General features: G+C 37.3%; 1 pseudogene; it reads right to left on the bottom strand.

Annotated features, from left to right (window-relative positions):
* Positions 1-489: 489 nt before the first annotated feature.
* LOC148570706 (secreted RxLR effector protein 161 pseudogene) lies at positions 490-1,125 on the bottom strand (annotated as a pseudogene).
* Between the last annotated feature and the right edge of the window lie 10,956 nt (positions 1,126-12,081).

Here is a 12,081-nt window from a genome sequence, read left to right as displayed (position 1 = left end):
GTTTTGAAAACATTGAAAGTTATAGCTGTAACCTTCGTACGTTGATACCAGGAGAGAGAGACCAAAAAAATCAAAAGATGCCTAATGAAAGTGGAGCAGACAAAAAATTGAAAACCCATTTGAAGAAATGATGTGACAAAAAAATTGAAGGGGCCCAATTAAAAGTGAAATGCAGTTGGTAAAACATTAAGAAAGCAAAGCTAAAATGGGCCAAATGGTTTCAATAAAGAAAGCCCAGATGTCGTGAACTGCTCCAGCACATAAGGTCCATCATTCATTATGGTCAGGTGTGAATCCAGTAGCTTCATAGTGACTTAATGAAGTTAACTCATCATCTGCTGAAAAATCTCACCGCAATTTATGAGACAAAACACAAAAGATCTCATTATCAGAGTCATTAAGAAAACAAGGATGAAGCAAGAATGCCCAGTTCAGTCCGTAATATGAGAACCTCTCTTCTAACAATGGTTTGGTGAAAATGTCAGCCAGCTAACTTTCAAAATTCACAAACTGAATGTCTAAATTTCTATTTTGCACATGTTCTCGTATAGAATGAAATTGAACATCAATGTACTTTGTTCTTGAGTGTAAAACAGGATTTTTGGAAATATTTATGGCACTCATGTTGTCACAAAACAATGGAATATTAGAAACATTCAGCTTATAGTCAGCTAGTTGAGTTTTCAGCCATAATAGTTGAGAACAACAAGAGGAGGCTGCAATATACTTAGCTTCGGCTGTTGAAAGTGCCACTGTAGCTTGCTTCTTGCTTGACCAAACAATGAGTGATTTCCTAAGAAAGCAGCACATGCCACTTGTGCTTCTTCTATCAATTCTGTCCCCAGCAAAATCTGCATCACAGAAACCCACTAATTGAAATGAATCAGTCTTAAGAAACCATAAACCATAATCAGTGGCTCCAAGCACATATCGGATGATCCTCTTGACAGCTGAGAGATGGGACTCCTTAGGCTTTGATTGAAACCTTGAGCAAACTCTAACACTTTGGATGATATCAGGCCTTGAGGAGGTTAGATACATCAAAGATCCAATCATCCCTCTATAGCGTGTCTCATCAACATCTCTACCATGTTCATCCTTATCAAGCTTGATATTAGGATGCATGGGGTTCCCATTGGCTTAGCACAGTCCAGCCCAAATTTCTTGACAAGTTCCTTAGCATATTTTTCTTGATGGATGAATATGCCTTCAGCAGTTTGTTTTATTTGCAAGCCTAGAAAGAAGTTGAGCTCTCCCATCATGCTCATATCAAATTCATTGGTCATAAGCTTAGCAAAATCTTCACACAAATCCTCATTAGTCGAACTAAAAATAATATTATCAACATAAACTTACACAAGAATAAAATGATCATGATAATTCCTAATAAATAAAGTGGTGTCAGTGGCCCCTCTTTGAAAGTTTTTTTCAATAAAAATGAGCTAAGTCTCTCATACCAAGCCCTAAGAGCTTGTCTCAAACCATATAAGGCTTTAGCTAGTTTGAAAACATGGTTAGGAAAAGATTTGTTTTCAAACCCAGGTGGTTAAGTCACATAAACCTCTCTATCTATTATGCCATTGAGAAAAGCACACTTTACGTCCATTTGGAAAAGCTTGAAGCCACAATAAGCTGCATAAGCAAGGAGCAATCTGATGGCTTCCATTCTAGCTATAGGCGCAAAGGATTCATCGAAGTCAATCCTTTCTTCTTGATCATAACCTTGAGCAACCAATCTGGATTTGTTTTGGACATGGTTCCATCTTCACCCAACTTGTTTCTGAAAATCCATTTAGTGCCAGTGACTTTCTTCCCATTTGAGTGAGGCACTAATGTCCAGACCTGATTTTTCTCAAACTGCTGCAATTCTTCCTCCATAGCTAACACCCAAGATGGATCAGCAAGCGCTTCTTGGATGTTTTGAGGTTCAATCTTTGATATAAGAGCTAAGTTGTTGGATTCAGCTCTTCTCAAAGATGATCTAGTTGATATTCCTTTGGAGGGATCACCAATTATGAACTTCTCAGGATAGTTTTTCAGAAACTTCCATTCCCTGGGCCTTCTTGTTTGAGTTGAGGATTCAGGTTCCTCTTGATCAACAATAGCCTCTGCATCAGTGTTTTCTGTAGCGACAGGAGATAATTCCAAATTGTCTCCTGCAGAATTTGAGTTTTCACTGCTAACAGGTGTATCTTCATGAGAATTTAAATTTTGAGGAACTGGCTCAGCATTCTTGGACAAATCAGCTTCAAACCCTGGACTGTTATTAATGCAAACACTAGGAACAGAGTTAGACTCACAGAATGTGATATGCATGGTTTCCTCAACAGTTTTGGAATTCTTGTTATAAACTCTATAGGCCTTGCTATTTGTGGAATAACCTAGAAAAATGCCTTCATGTGTTTTAGGATCAAATTTTCCTAAATTTTCTTTGACATTCAGAATGAAACACTTGTAGCCAAACACATGAAAGTAACTAAGATTGGGAGGATCCCCTTTCCAAAGTTCATATGGGGTTTTCTTCAAAAACTTCATAATGATGGTTTTATTTAAAACATAGCAAGCTGTATTCACAGCTTCAGCCCATAAGAACTTGGGGATTTCATATTCACATAACATAGCTCTAGCCATTTCTTGTAAACTTCTATTTCTTCTTTCTACATCACCATTTTGTTGAGGTGTTCTTGGACAAGAGAAGTTATGTGATATGCCTTGTTCATCACAAAAAGATTCAAAGTATTGATTTTCAAATTCTGTACCATGATCACTTCTAATTGAAATAATTTTTAAACCTTTTTCATTTTGAATCTTTTTGCTGAATTTCTCAAAAACATAAAAAGCCTTATGTTTATGAGCAAGAAAGAACACCTGTAAGACCCAAAACCTTTGAAAAAGGGCTATCATTAGTTAATTTCAAATTCAGTATTTCTGTAGCTTTAATTTCAGAAATTCCTCTATTAAAGAAAATTAAAGCAAGTTTTGATTTATTGAATTTGAAATAAGTTATGATTATTATCCAATTTTATAATTATTAGATTATTTTCTATATTTAAATTATAAAGTTGATAGTTATGAAATAATAAGGATTTTATATGATATGGACTAAATAATCAATATTTTAATATATTGATATTGCTATTTTGGAAAATAGAGAAATTAATTATATTATTTCAAATTATTTGATTTGGACATTTTATTGAAAATAAAGTGTGAGATTGATGAGTAAATAGTATTTTTATACATTATTATTGTTGGGTTGAAATCTATTTTTAATTACTATATTGGCCCTATTTTTATTTGAAATTACGAAATTACCCCTAACCCTAAAAACCCTAACCCAGTTACCCATTCCCTCTAACCCTACAGCCACCAAAATCGTCTCCCAACAATCAGCAGTAGCAGCGGCTGCAAAGATGAAAGAAAGAAAGAAATAGAAAGGGAAGCAGGGGAAGGGGGTCCATCGGAAGAGGAAAGGGAAGATCTGAGAGTGAGGGTTTTGCCACCAGTGGAAGGAGGGAAGCTCGCTGCGCTGCGCCGCCGCAGCAGTCCATGCTGCCAGGGTCACCATCGCCAAGCTCCCTCACCGTCGCACCACCACATTGACACCGATCTGCCGCCGCCATGGCCGTCGCGAAGGAGGGAACCCAGAACAGAGAGGCGCACGAAGAAGAGAAACTTACGGCTAGCCTTGTCGCCACCACTGCTTCCGTGTCTTCCAACGGCGCTACTATCGCCGCCGTGAATTGCTTCCAGAGGGGGAGCGAGAGCCAGGAGAGAGGCGTGTCACACTCTGCTGCGGTCGAGCCAGCCTTGCTGCCTCCGCTGCTGGGGGTTGTTTCCGTCACGGTCGTCGGCAAGAGGGAGAGAGCAGTGCGGGAGGAACAGAACGCGATGGAGGAGAAGCTGGCTCCGTCACTTCCGATCTGCTGCTCTGCGGTGCTTAGCTGAAGCTTCTGCACTGTTGCTGCCGAAGGAGGAGGAAGCCTTGCCATTGTTTTGGTCGCCAGGAGCAGTCCGGTGGCTACCGGAACCACCGCCGGGGATGCCGCCGCTTGGCTCAGTCACTTCTCCTTTGTTACGGGCTGAGTTCGAGTTATGGCATGTCACGGTTAGAGTTGTTGTTGCTGTTACGAGTAGTTGGGGCTGAGGTTGCCTCTGTCGTCGGAGAACGCTCTGCCGGTAAGGATTTTAAATTTATGGTTTGTCTTTTTGGGTTTCGAGAAGGTTTTGATGCTGCGTGGTATTATAGCTGACTCCCCGGAGCTTCTGGCCGCTACCGGAGCTGTTGCCGGGTCAGTTCGGAATCGCAGCTGCTTTGTTTCGCTAGTTCAGTAATTATTTATGTTTCGGAAAAAGCCTCGCGTTAGTATTCTGTTGTGTTCGGTTAATGAATATGAGTTTTGATAACGTGGGGTCGAGTCCTGATTATTGTATGTTGCGATTAGTGCTGCTATGGTTATTGCGAACGTGACTGGGAGCTGAGGTTTTGGTTGCCGTCAGTTCGGGTTGAGGCGGAAAGGACTCTGTGACGCGTTTGGGCTATGGTTTTGCCTTGAGATAGAAGCGCTTTCCGAAAACTATATTTTGTATATTGGAATTATTACATATGGATACTGATGTGAGGATGTGTATTTGGTGATTGTATAAGTCCTATGTATTGTTTGGTTGTTTTGTATGATTATGGGTGTTTGTTTGACTCGACTGTTGGGTAGCTTGTGAAATGAAATGCTTTTGAAATTGATTCTTTAAAAACTTTGAGATCGAGTTGAATCCGTTGAAAATTGATTTGAATTGAATGGATTTTCTTGAGAATGTGTAAAATAGAATACACTCTTGATTTTAGCCTGGCTGGCTTTAAATGATCTGGCTTTTGATAAATGATTGTTGTTGAACCTTTTCTTTAAAGCTTTAGAAATGAGTTTATTCGGCTGATAATGATTTGATGTTGAAACAGTTCTCTTGAAATATGGAATTGAGATGACTGTTGGATTTTGACTTGCCTTGGACTGATTTTGAAATTTAGGTTGTTGAAAAGGATTGTGAAACGGCTTAGTTGGGACCCGAACCAGGTGGCAAAGTCCAAGTTTTAGGGGAGGTGCTGTTGAAATTTCTATAAAATCCGAGTCTTTATTAAATGTTGTCTGGAAAAATGATGAGTTAAAGACTTCTACTATTTTACTTGAATTATCAAGAAAAGAATGATTCATGCTTTTGAAATGAATTATTAAAGAGGAAATTGTGATTTAGTCTTACTTCTTAAGAAAGGCATTGTATCTCTTTCAGAAGAAAGTTATTTAGATGAAACTTGTGTTTTAAAGCTATTTGAGTGTGAAAAGGGTTTATGCCTTTGAATTTGACTTGGGGGTTTCAATTAAAGAAGTTTCAATGACTTTGAAAGAACCTGAATGTCTATTGACAAGTTTCATTTTGAAATGTTTTGAGAAAGGTTTTAAGTACTCTTTGAATTCTGAATTTTTGCAAGACTAAAACAATTTTGAACAGTTGAAACGTTTTAGAATTTATCATGGGGGTTTAAGCTGGTTTTGCCTAAGTAAAGGAAACGGCTTTGAAAGAAGTAAATGATTACATGACTCGGTTTGGCTTAGATCCTATTTTATTACTCAATCGGAAAGCCAATGTTTTAATGATTTTAAATGAATTTGGCGAAATGAGTTATGTTATTCTCCCCTAAAGACTTGGGACTCTGCCGAGAAACTTTTGTTATAAAATCCCATTGTTGGATGGGTGATTTTGAATATCTCAAAGAGATTTTTAACTTGCCATGATTATGGAAGTTTTGGAAAGAGGGTGCCAAGAGTGGCATTGTTTTTAAAAGGGGAATTTACCTTGAGTAAAAGTGGCTTATGAGCCTGAGATGATTTGAGAAATGAGATCTTTAAAGCCAAGGCTGAAAAGAGTTGAAATTTGATTTCAAAGTGGAATGACTTGAGAAAAGTGATTTATGGCTTAAATGCCGGTTTTATGAATTTGATGATTTTGAATGGTGGAAGTGCTGTTTTTATTATGGGCTGGAATGGCTGTGTATGATTATGAATATTGGCTGGTTCTGGATTGAACCGTGAGCCGGAATGGCTGTGTGTGATTATCAATATTGGCTGGTTCTGGATTGAACCGTGAGCCGGATGGCTGAGATGGATGTTGATCCATGGCTGAGAATGAATGCATATATGCTGAGATATTGATAATTGTGAATGTTTGCACTTCCACTATCGGAGATGAGGGTTTCCCTGGGAGGAAGCAGTGGCTAGCCACCACGTGCTCCAGGTCGAGACTCGAAGCTCTTTTGACCCTATGTCGTAAGTGTGGCCGGGCACTATGAAAGGCCCGGATGAGCTCGCCCCCGTAAATATTTACCAGTGAGGGTGATGGATATGGATCATGATTATGATCAAGTTTATGATGAGTATAACTCGAGTTGGGGATGCGCGACAGAGGGACAGTCCAATGGTTAGCTACCAGGACTTGTCGGGTTGGCTTTATAACCGACAGATGATATCATCAGCCACTAGGGGCAGGCATGCATCATATGCATCTATGTGACATTGCTTGGGTGTGCATAATATACTTGGTTTGTCTATGTGATTAATTGCTAATTGTTCTACTTGCAATAACTATTTGTTTATGCTTGCATCTTCCTATTTGTGTTTGCTACTGGGACTCTGTTGGACTGTGTGATTGGTTGATGGTTGGATTGTTTGGGCCTAGGGCCGTGGTTGGAATGAGATGAGCCGAGGGTTGATTTCGGTTTTGTGTTTCTGGTATAGAATAAAATATGAAAGGCTATTTTGGTTTCGCATAGATAAATCGTTTTGAAAGGCTTTTGAGTTTTTGAGAATTGAATGGTTCCTCTTTCAGAAAAGATTTTCAGACTTTACTTTTATTGTGAACCGTTGTCTTTGGAAAAGAGGCATAAGACGGTTATTAATCACTAGTACGGTTTATCTTCACGTATCCTATTACAGTAATTCCTAAAAAACCCTCTACTGAGAACCCTTTCGAGGATGATGTTCTCACCCCCCTACATTTTTTCCCCTTTCAGGATATGGGCGCAGAAATCACGAAGCATTTATTTAGTTGTTGTTGAGATACTCTGTATTGCTTTAGATTATTATTCATTGTACCCTCGCCTTTATCTTGATATATTCTGTAAGAGGGATAGGAATTGTATTGGATAATGCTTGTAATATTATTTATATATATATATATGGATGTACTCTTTATGAGTTTTGTAAGTTGTATGGTATCTATGGATGTATGTTATCGGACGAAAGTATTTTTGGTAGCGGTATCGCGGTTTTAAGTTTTAAACAGGCTCATATTTTAGTATTAAATGATATAAAAGTCGTCGTAATGTCCGAGCTATCAGAGTCGCGCAGCCGGAAGCGTGAGCTTTGGTAGTTAGGGCATTACAACACCCAACCAAATCTAGTATAGTCATCTACAATTACCATGCCATAACTCTTTCCTCCAAGACTTTGAGTCCTAGTTGGTCCAAACAGATCAAGATGCAACAATTCCAATGGTTTCTTAGTAGAGACATCTTCCTTGGGTTTGAAAGAGGTTTTAATTTGTTTACCCATTTGACAAGCATCACAAATGATGTCCTTATCAAATTTTATATTAGGAAGACCTTTAACTAAGCCTCTCTTTACAAGCTTAGAGATTTGGAACATACTTGCATGTCCTAACTTCTTATGCCACATCCATTTTTCAGATTCCATTGAAGAGAAACAAGTTACATTTTGAACTTTTAGATCATCTAGAGTAATACCATAAACATTATCACTTCTTTTTGCAACAAATAAAACAGCCCCTGTTTTCTCATTTATGACTCTACAATCAGATTTCCTAAAGGTTACAGCATATCCAAGGTCACACAATTGACTTATGCTCAATAGATTATGTTTTAACCCATCAACTAAAAATACACTATCAATGCAAGTAGAAAAATCTTTTCCAACCTTACCAATGGCAATTATTTTACCTTTACCATTATCTCCAAAAGTGACAAATCCTCCATCATACTTGTTGAGTTTAATGAAGAAAGTATCATTTCCGGTCATATGCCTTGAACATCCACTATCAAGATACTACATGTCCATTTTCATCTTGGATGTAAGGCAAACCTGCATGTTCTTCAACTAACCTTAGGTATCCAAATTCATTTGGATCCTTTGATGTGAAATCTTCTTGGTTGCCCAAGAGCATTAAAATCATGAACAACTTTATATAATTTACTATCATTACCAAAAGACTTAAGAAAGATGAAATATTGAGGAGGATCATGACCATTTCTATTGCACTTGTAGCAATGATTCTTGCTCACTGATTTTTGAGGTTTGCTGAATCCTTTTGGTTTGAAAAGCTTGGAAGAGGAGGCTTCAGATTTTTTAAAATTTTGTTTGAAAATAGCCTTATTTTCCTCTTTGAATCCAAGTCTAGATTTTTCAGACCTAAACCTTTGACTAGCAAGCAGTTTGTTCAGATTTTGAGAACCTTGAACAAACTTTGCTAAGTCTTCATTCAAATTTTTTATTTGTTCATTCAACTTTTTGTTTTCAGAAATCAAATTATTGGAAGCAGTAACTTCATGCTTGAGTTTGAATTTCTCTAATTCAGCTCGCAAAGCACAGTTTTCTTCTTTTAAAAAATTTCATTAACAATTTCAGTAGCTTTAACCTTTTTCAAAAGAAGATCATTTTCTGTCCTCAATGCCTCATTTTCTTTCTTACATTTTGCATATTTATCTAAGAGTTTCTTAGAGTTCACAGAAATGTCTTTGATAATGTAGTGCAGTTCATCAATGGATAAGTCAGAGAGATCTACCTCATTGTCAACATCATGATCTGCCATTAGACATAGTTGAGCTTCTTGATCTGAACTCTCTGAGCTGGTTTCATTCTCCAAGTCCTCCCATGTTGCCGTCATCACCTTCTTTTTGTCTTTCTTGGATTTTTCGCCTTTCTTGAGTTGAGGGCAATCTGACTTAAAGTGACCAGGTTCCTTGCAGTGGTGGCATGTGAACTTGACTTGATCTTTCTTGGAGTCTTTGGATGAAGAGCTTCCCTTGCCTTTGTTTTTGTATCTCAGTAGTTTTCTCATTTTTCTTGCAAAGAGCACCATTTCTTCATCTGAAAAACTGTCATCAGATTCTTCTTCTTTGGCTGTCATTCTTGATGTTAGTGCTATACTTTTCTTTTTGTCATCTTTGTCTTGAGACATGTGAGTGGTTTCATAAGCCAGCAGCTTGCCTCTTAACTCATCATAGGTGATTTTGATCAAATCATTCCTTTCAGAGATGGCTGTGCTTTTTACTTCCCATTTCTTAGTAAGACTTATCAGGATCTTCCTTACTAAGGTTTCTTCAGAGTAGTTTCTTCCCATGGCGTCCAGATTGTTGATGATTATTAAGAACCTTTCGAACATTTGATCAATGCTCTTATCCTCCTTCATACTGAACATTTCATACTCCTTCATCAGCATGTCAATTCTGGTTTCCCTCATTTGCTTAGTGCTTTCATGAGTGAGTCTAAGCTTGTCCCAAATTTTTTTAGCCGTTTTGCACCTTGACACTTTTCTGAACTCTTCAAAACTGATTGCACAGTGCATCAGGTTGATTGCCTTGGCATTTAGTTCAACCTTCTTCTTTTCTTCCTCTGTTCACTCGTTGTCTTCTTTTGCCACAACTTCTCCATCAGCATTTTGTTTTGTGGGAACGTCTGGTCCATTGAGGATAATCTTTCAGATGTTGTAGTCGATTGACTGCACGAAGATTCTCATTCTTTCTTTCCAGTAAGAATAGTTGCTGCCATTGAAATAGGGAGGTCTATTATTAGACTGTCCTTCAGTGAGAGTGAAAGCCATGATGTTGGGATTCATGTTCTTGGCCATGAATTTTTACTCCAAGCTGTGAAGCTTGACTCCTTGAGACCTTGCTCTGGATACCAGTTGATGGTTCTAGTTGAACTTGAGAAGAGGGGTTGAATCAAGTTAGGTTAAAACTTAAAGTTTCAAACTCTGTTTCAGTAGTAGCTTGAGTTGCAAGAGATTATTTCTTTTTATCTCATACGCAGAATCAGTTAAGAATAGGGAAGAGAAGATGAAGACCAGCATGTATCCTGGTTCGAATTCTTTGTGCAGTGAATCCTACGTCCAGTCTCCACCACAAACCATGGTGGAATTTTCACTAATCTTTCACAGATTACATACACCAATACTATTGAATTTTTTCCTAATTCAACTAGTATCTATCCTCTAAGCTTTCAACACCAAAGCTTAGCTTCCCATAGTGCTGACCCAACTAGGAAGGGGAATTTACACAGATTCAGACTCACCAAATGCTCACCCAACTTGGCAAAAAGGAACTAATCCTAGTTCAACAACTCAATACATCAGAAATCGGTGGCTATTCTGCATCACTCATGCCTTTTCTCTCTTGACTTTTCAACCTCTCAATATTTGCCTTTTCAAAAGAAACAATGACACAAGACAGCCATAACACAAAGATAAAAAATTAAGCTCTAGTAGAAGAAAAATATTCCAGCTCAATGTTTGAGATGGTGCTCTGAATGTGTGCTCTCTTTTTCTTGCTTTAAAATGATGGAATGAAGCTTCTTTTATATCTTCAGCTTGCCTTGAATTTCTGCCTCTTCCATTTCCTTATACCAGCTGCTCGTTGGAGCTGTCCCAGCTGGCTGTAGTCCTTTCTTCATCATGCTCCACTACCTCTGTGGTCCTTAGCTTGGCTATCTTTCTTGGCATGCTCTCCTTTTTCCTTCTTCTCCATAGCCCTTGCTGCTGCTGCTCTTGGCTTGTTTGTGTTTTGCTCAACCACGATCCAAAGTGGTGCTTTCCTGATGTCCTTGGGTTAGTGGGGTGTAGCAGCTGTCCTTCTTTGCTTTTACAGAGTCACACCTGTCCTTGCTTTTATCTAGCTGTCCTCATTTATTTTTAGCAAATAGATAACCATTTATTTTTGCTGAACGGTGCTATGAGGAGCATTGGCTCTTTTACATAGCTGAAGCACAAGCTGTTCTTGAGCTGAAAAACTAATTAATGGGCCTGCCACAATAAAGTACACATTAAACAATATTGGGCTTTCAACCCAAATAAATGTTTGTCATCATAAATTAACCCAAAATCAAACTAAACTTAACAGTACCTAAACCATTAAAATAATCAAAATCACTCAATACCCTCGCCCAAAATGTGAAAATAGAAAGGAAGAAGAAATTGGGCACAAAATTCAAAGTTTTTTACCAATTTATTCGGATAGAATTGAAGAAGATTCCAAGACAAACGCGTGACCACAAACAAATCGGAGCTCTAGATTGAAAGTTACGAAGAATTGAAATTAAAAATGGTTTTGGGAGTTAGGGTTCTAAGCTCTCACTTCTCCTTCAACATAATTTGTAATGAAGAAAGGGAGGAGTGGCTGAGTTTATCATATATGTGTTAGGTCCAGTTCAATCGATTTGGCCCATTAACCTAATTTTAGACTAAATTTTTTAAATTAATATTAAAATTTAAATTTAAATATTTTTACTTCTTAAAATTATAAAATTTAATTTTTTTATTTTTTAGACTCATAATTAATTTGTTAGTTAATTATTTATTAATTTTTTAAATTTTAAACCGCTAATTACTGACACTAAATCTGACAAAAAAATCTCACTTCACCATTTTTTATAGTGAATATTTGCAGATTCAATATGCTATACATAACTACTCTAATTACGACAATCATTTAAACCATGAAAAAATTATTTCATTCAACCATTAAATTTAAAAACTAATTTAATAAGCGAGAAATACTAATTTAATTACAAATTCTAATATTAAATTGGATAACATCTATAGCAACTGTAGACCAATATAAGAAAAATTCATCTCTATCTATAAGAAATCTACCCCAACCATGAGCAAATTGTAGTCTTATTTATAGCCTTATCAATAATTTTGTACAACATATACCATAAAATTTTACTCTATCTAAACTTATGTATAACTACATCAACACTATCACAATTATTCTAAAATTAATATTTAAGAATTAACTTT

Source organism: Arachis ipaensis, chromosome B3 (assembly GCF_059453495.1).
Source record: "Arachis ipaensis isolate K30076 ecotype BB chromosome B3, ASM5945349v1, whole genome shotgun sequence".
In the NCBI taxonomy this organism is placed as follows: Eukaryota; Viridiplantae; Streptophyta; class Magnoliopsida; order Fabales; family Fabaceae; genus Arachis; species Arachis ipaensis.
The sequence above is the reverse complement of the archived record's forward strand: the minus strand, read 5'-3'. Positions and strand labels throughout refer to the sequence as shown.